Source organism: Callithrix jacchus, chromosome 2 (assembly GCF_049354715.1).
Source record: "Callithrix jacchus isolate 240 chromosome 2, calJac240_pri, whole genome shotgun sequence".
NCBI classification, from domain to species: domain Eukaryota; kingdom Metazoa; phylum Chordata; class Mammalia; order Primates; family Cebidae; genus Callithrix; species Callithrix jacchus.
The window spans coordinates 204770698-204776817 of NC_133503.1; positions in this window are offsets into that span (position 1 = coordinate 204770698).

Genomic DNA, 6120 nt, shown 5'->3' on the forward strand with positions numbered 1-6120 from the left:
TTCTTGACCTGGTATTAATGGAAAATATTTCAGATATTTGAGTTTAACTCTTTTCCAGAATGTAATACATAATATGGATTTATTTATGCATTTAAAGAGCCTCTGCCAAGCCCTTGAGTCATGTTCTTAAATCCTCGGCATCTCAGTTATTTAAGACTAAATGGTTGTGCAGAGCCGTGACCCATCAGGTCAAGCCTGTCTTGCCCTAGGTCGAGGCAGAGGAGGAAATGAGGTAAAAAGGTGTGTTTTCAGACAGCGGAGAAGTGCAGGACTCTGTGTGTAGCGGGCTTCAATCATGTTCACTGAAGTCAGTTTCTGTGGGATTTTTTTCCTCAGCTCACTGCAGTCTCCACCTCCCACGTTCACATGATTCTCCTGCCTCAGCCTCCCAAGTAGCTGGGACTTCAGGTGTATCCCACCACATCCAGCTTTTTTGTATTAATATTTTTAGTAGAGACGCTGTTTCGCCATGTTGGCCAGTCTGGTCTCGAACTCCTGGCCTCAAGTGATCCACCCACCTTGGCCTTTCAAATTGCGGGGAGTACAGGCGTGAGGAGCTCACAGGTGTGAGGAGCTCACAGGCGTGAGGAGCTCACAGGCGTGAGGAGCTCACAGGCGTGAGGAGCTCACAGGTGTGAGCTACCGCGCCCATCCTCTAAATACAGAATCTTTTTATATTCCTGGCCCTTTCCTTGCTCTAAGCCTCCTCTGGCGTTAACGTCCTTTCATCCTTGTGTTTCTGGAACAGGCACCCCTCTCGTGGGTCTGGCTTCCTCGAAGCTGAGGGGCTTCAGGAACCCTGCCCAGAGCCCTGAACCTGCAGGTCTGTTCCACGTGTCCCACTTAAATGGACTAGACACACAATTGCAGGATGCTCGTTCAGCTGAGAACCAAACCCAGATGCTCTCAGGACTTGCAGGCCACAGTGACATTTCTGTATGCCCTGCTTTCTCCTCGGATTGGATAAATCTCATCGTTTTTAATTAAGGTGTCTTAAACTTCACTCACCTGGAAAGAGATGCACTGGGTCGAGTTGTCATCTTTTAGTTTGATCAGTGAGAACGGGAAGACAAATACGCATACATGGCCCAAAACGTGTTAATTAGCCGTGTTATAAGTGGGGTCTGTGATGGTGGCTGGGAGAGCAGATGAACTGCCAGGGTTTATTAGATGCGCAGGTCTCAGATGGGAGGCACAGCACCTAAGGGGACCTGAGGGGTGCAGGGGCAGCGGCTGCACACAGGGTAGATAGGGTGGACCCTCAGGCAAATTGGAAGTGGGGAAAGAGCAGAAGGCGTGAGGGGCTTCATTGGTGTGTTTGGAGGTCACAGGAGGGCTGGCCCATCACAGGTGTGCCAGGTCACGGGGGGGGGTGCTCGGCCAGTCTGTGGAGAAGTTGAGGCATCAGAGAAACAGGAAGCTTTAAATGTTCACGATGGACCTCACCACATAGGCCGTGCCTTTGCCAGATTACTAGGGTGGGGAGTGGTGGAGGGTGTCCCTCCCACACCTGTAATTTTACTTGTCTTTGGGGGAGGGGAGCCTTGCTTTATACAACACAACTGGCGGTGCTCTGTAAGGCTTCACCTGGCGTGTCCCGTTGCCAGCAGCTAAGCACACGGAAAAGCAATCTCCAATGCACTCCAGCGCCTGGCTTTGCCTGGGGGATGCTGGCCACATCAGGTGCCCTTCCCAGCATTTCCTCTGCCTCCTGGGGCACATGATGCCATAGTCAGTGCCTGTGCCCAGCTCCCACAGAGACAGCACCACTCAGCACTTGCATCAGCAGCCAAAGCCCTGCCTAACTCACAGGGGCTCTGTGGACAGCTTTGCTACTCTCGCTTTTCAGTTTCAGTATCAAAAATAGTTGCTACAAGAAAGGACTCTTTTGCCACAGCACCTGCTCTTCCATTTGGGCTGGCGTGCTGAGCAAAGGTGGGTGCAGGAGCCTCATCAGCCTGACAGCAGAGTCAGCTCAACCTGAGTTTCCAGGAAGCACTATGTCAGGGCCCCAGGAGGGGCAGGTGCCCGTTGCACACTGCATCTGCTTCTGAAGTCAGCGCGCTGGTGTCCAGTGGCCCTCCAGTGCCATTTTCATCTGGGCTGCAGAGGGCGTTATGCATGGACCAGCTGCTGCCGACTGTCAGTCTTGCTCTGTTTAAACAGTAGCAAGTGGCAGACTAGCTCTGAAGACACTGCTCGTCACCTGTGTCAGTTACTCCTGAGAGGTTGCTGGGCGCCTGCCTCTCCCTTTTTTAAGATGAGCAGAAGTTTAAATAAAATGAGTTTGGGAACGAGGACTTGAAAGTCCTTCCAGCTTCAGGACCAGCACTTGGGACAGTCTTGACTGTCCGCCCCGTGGGCCGGCACTCCTGCAAACAGACAGGTTTCAGGAGTGACCGGCACTGAGCCTCAGGCAGATCCCAGCTCACGGGAACCCTGAAGCCTCACTCCCCAACAGAGGCTCCTGCTGGGCGACTTGAAACGCACTTGAAGGGTTTCTCCGTCATTCATCCTGATGAGGAGTTTAGTTCTGCATTTTTCTCGTGGATTGCCTTGATAATCCTTCATAACATCAAGGCCGTGTCTTACATGATGATTACGAGGTGGGACTCAGAAATGTTCCAAGTGCCTGTCGATTTTACAATGTGTCGAAGCCCTCGAAGCTGTTGCCAGCATCTGTGACACACGTGTCTGACACGGCGAGGGCCCAGGGTCACACACGCGGAACGACAGCATCCCGATCACAGCTGCAGGTTCTGTACCTGGGCGGGACTGGCCCTCCCAGAGCAGCCAGTGTCCAGAAGGAGCTTCTGCCGCCACCCCTTGGCACTGGATCCTCATTGTATAGATGAGGTTTTCTTTAATAACCAGGAGAAAAAAAAAATTTTTTTTTTTTTGAGACGGAGTTTCGCTGTTGTCACCCAGGCTGGAGTGCAATGTTCCGATCTCGGCTCACTGCAACCTCCAACTCTCTTCTGCCTCAGTCTCCCAAGTAGCTGGGACTATAGGCGCGCACCGCCATACCCAGCTAATTCTTATATTTTTTTAGTAGAGACGGGGTTTCACCTTGTTGACCAGGATGGTCTCGATCTCTTGACCTTGTGATCCACCCGCCTCGGCCTCCCAAAGTGCTGGGATTATAGGCGTGAGCCACCGCACCCAGCGAAAAAAATTTTTAAGAGGTTTTCTGTATTTTATAGAAGAAATTTTTATAGAAGAGGTTTTCTTCAGAGCGGAGTTTATTAGCCCAGGAAAATGAGAACACATACCCTTGTGAAATGCCTGCGCACGTAGCCCCGTAGAAGCCAGTCTGGTGGCTGTCAGGTCTTTGGAGTGGCATCGAGATGGGTCTGTTGGCCTTGGCCCTGGGAAGCCCCGCAGGCCAGGGTCCTGGAGGAAGGAGAGGGTGCAGCCCGCGAGGTGCAGCTCTGCAGCCCTGATGAAGCGGGGGCCTCATTCCAGGAGTGACCCATGCGGAGGAGGGAAACCAGGAGGAGCTCTTGACGGGCCAGTTTACCCCTTTCCTGAAGGAGGCACAGGACCTGAGGGGATGTGGAGCCCTGTGGTCCACGGTGCTTCTGAGGCAGCAGCCTCCACAGAGATGCGGGTCCTGGAAAAGCCCACCGCACGAGTGTCACCCAGCCACTGCCACAATCCCCACAGCGTTGTGCTTCGAGCAGCATATTCTCTCATGGTGCTGAAGTCCAGACCGGGCCTCCCTGGGTACCACAGAGGCTCCAGCAGCCCCAGTCCTCGGTTTGCCGCCTGGAGAGCTGTTCTCCTTGCATTCCCGAGCTTATGGCCCCTTCCTCACCTCACCCTGACCTCTGCCTCCCACGTCATAGCCCTGATCCTCACCCCGACCCTCCGTGGTTCTGTCAGCCCCAGCCAATTCCCCAGCACCATCTCCCGTCCAAGGTCCCACGTATGACGGTGGCCGCAGAGTCCCCTCCAGCACGTAGGGTCACACCCGCGGTTCTGGGGCTGGACCTGGATGACTCTGAGGGAGGTGCCCACCTTCCCATATCCTACTATTTCCCTTGGTAACTTTCAGTCATGATGTCCAAGTGGCCTCTGTCCTGCTGGCTGGACTCAGCTGGCGCACCGAGAAGCAGGCACATTTTTGTTTTTGAGATGGAATCTCATTCTGTCACCCAGGCTGGAGTGCAACGGTGCCATCTCGGCTCACTGCAAACTCCGCCTCCAGGTTTAAAGCGACTCTCCTGCCTCAGCCTCCCAAGTACCCAGGATTATAGGTGCCTGCCACCACGCCCAGCTAATTTTTATATTTTTAGTAGAGACAGGGTTTCACTATGTTGGCCAGGATGGTCTCAAACTCCTGACCTCAAGTGATCCACCCGCCTCAGCCTCCCAAAGTGCTGGGATTACAGGCATGAGCTATCGCGCCCGGCCGGCAGGCACTTTTTAAAAACTTGCTATTGTGCAGTTTCCACACAGCGTCGAGGCAGGTGCGCCCTGTACAGCCCAACAGGCACGACATGCTTCCATGCTCCAGCATGAAGCACCTGAGCCAGCTGCAGATGGACCTCGGCCCACGGGGCCCTCTCGGTGAAAAGCATGTGGGGGGACCCTGCCATGGGTCACTGGGTCCAGGTCCCACAAACGAACAGTCACCCTGGGCGCTCTGGTGCCTGCGTTCTTGGGCTGGGCTCTGCCTGGTGTCCATCTGTGTGGTTAAGGGGTGCTCATTTGTAACTTTCTCCCATGTGGCATTTCATGGCATGAACTGGGGCTGTTAGGGATCGGCTGATGCAGGTGGCTGTGCCTGCTTTTGGGGCACAGACCCAGGGGGATGTGGCTGTCATGGTGCGTGGGTGCTGAGCTCCAGTACGTCACCCGTGTTCTAAGGGGGCGGTGCCACTCCAGCTGTGCACGGCGGCTGTGAGCCCCATGGCCTCACCCCTTCTCCAACACACGGCACTGCTGTCTTTAGTTTTAGCCACTCTGGTGGGTGTGTAGTGGAGTCTTTTTGAGGTTTAAACGTGCATTTCCCTGCTGCCTAGTGGCGTTGAAAACCTTGTTTCCTCACCGGCCATGTGGGTGGCTTCTCTCTGCGGAGTGCCTGAGTTTTCTGTTTCCTGTTCCCTTCCAGTCACACCTTGCAGAGCTGACCCTGCAGGGGCCTCACGAGGCTGCTGCGGCCACAGCGGTGAGGCTGAGCATGCTTCCTCTTTGTCTGTTATCTAAAATCACCCCTGAGGCACTCGTAGATGCAACTGATGAAACCTGCGGTTCCCTTTGTGGGAAACTTTTTCACTACTGTTTTAATTTCTGTAACTTCTATGATAATAATACCATGCAGGTTTTCTACTTCCCCTGGAAGTTTTATTATAATATTTTGTTTATTTAAATAATTTGTCTGTTTGACCTAAAGTATCAACTATCTTTTTTTTTCTTTTTCAAGACAAGGTCTTACTCTTTTGTCCCGGCTGCAGTGCAGTGCTGCAATCTCAACCTCCCTGGGCACGGTGATCCTTCCACCTCAGCCTCCGAAGTAGCTGGGACCACAGGCACATACCACCACACCCGGCTAATTCTTCTTATTTTTAGTAGAGGTGAGGTTTCACCATGTTGCCCAGGCTGGTCTCAAACTAACCTCAAGTCATCTGCCCGCCTCAGCCTCCCAAAGTGCTGGGTGTGAGCCACCATGCCCAGCTAATTTTTGTGTGTGTGTGTTTTTTTTTAGCAATAGGGTCTTGCCATGTTGCTCAGGCTAGTCTCAAAGTCCTGGGCTCAAGTATCCCAAAATGCTAGGACTATGGGCGTGTGCCACCCAGCCCGGCCCTGATATCAACTACCTTGGCATGCTGTTGGCATAGCACTGTCTTGATTTACGTGATGCCTGTGGCAATGTCGGCTTCTCCAGCCCTGCATGAGTTTTCAGGGGCAGCCACAGCAAAGCGCTACAGCCAGCAGCTTCAGCAGCAGACAGTAGTCCCCTCAGTTCTGGAGGCTGTCCCCTCCGAGCCTGTGAGGGAGGGTCTGTTTCAGCCTCTCCTGGGCTTGCACGCACCATCTTCTCCCTGTGCCCTCACATCATCTTCCCTTGACGCCCGTCTGTCTGTGTCCTGATTTCTCCTTCTTATAAAAACACCA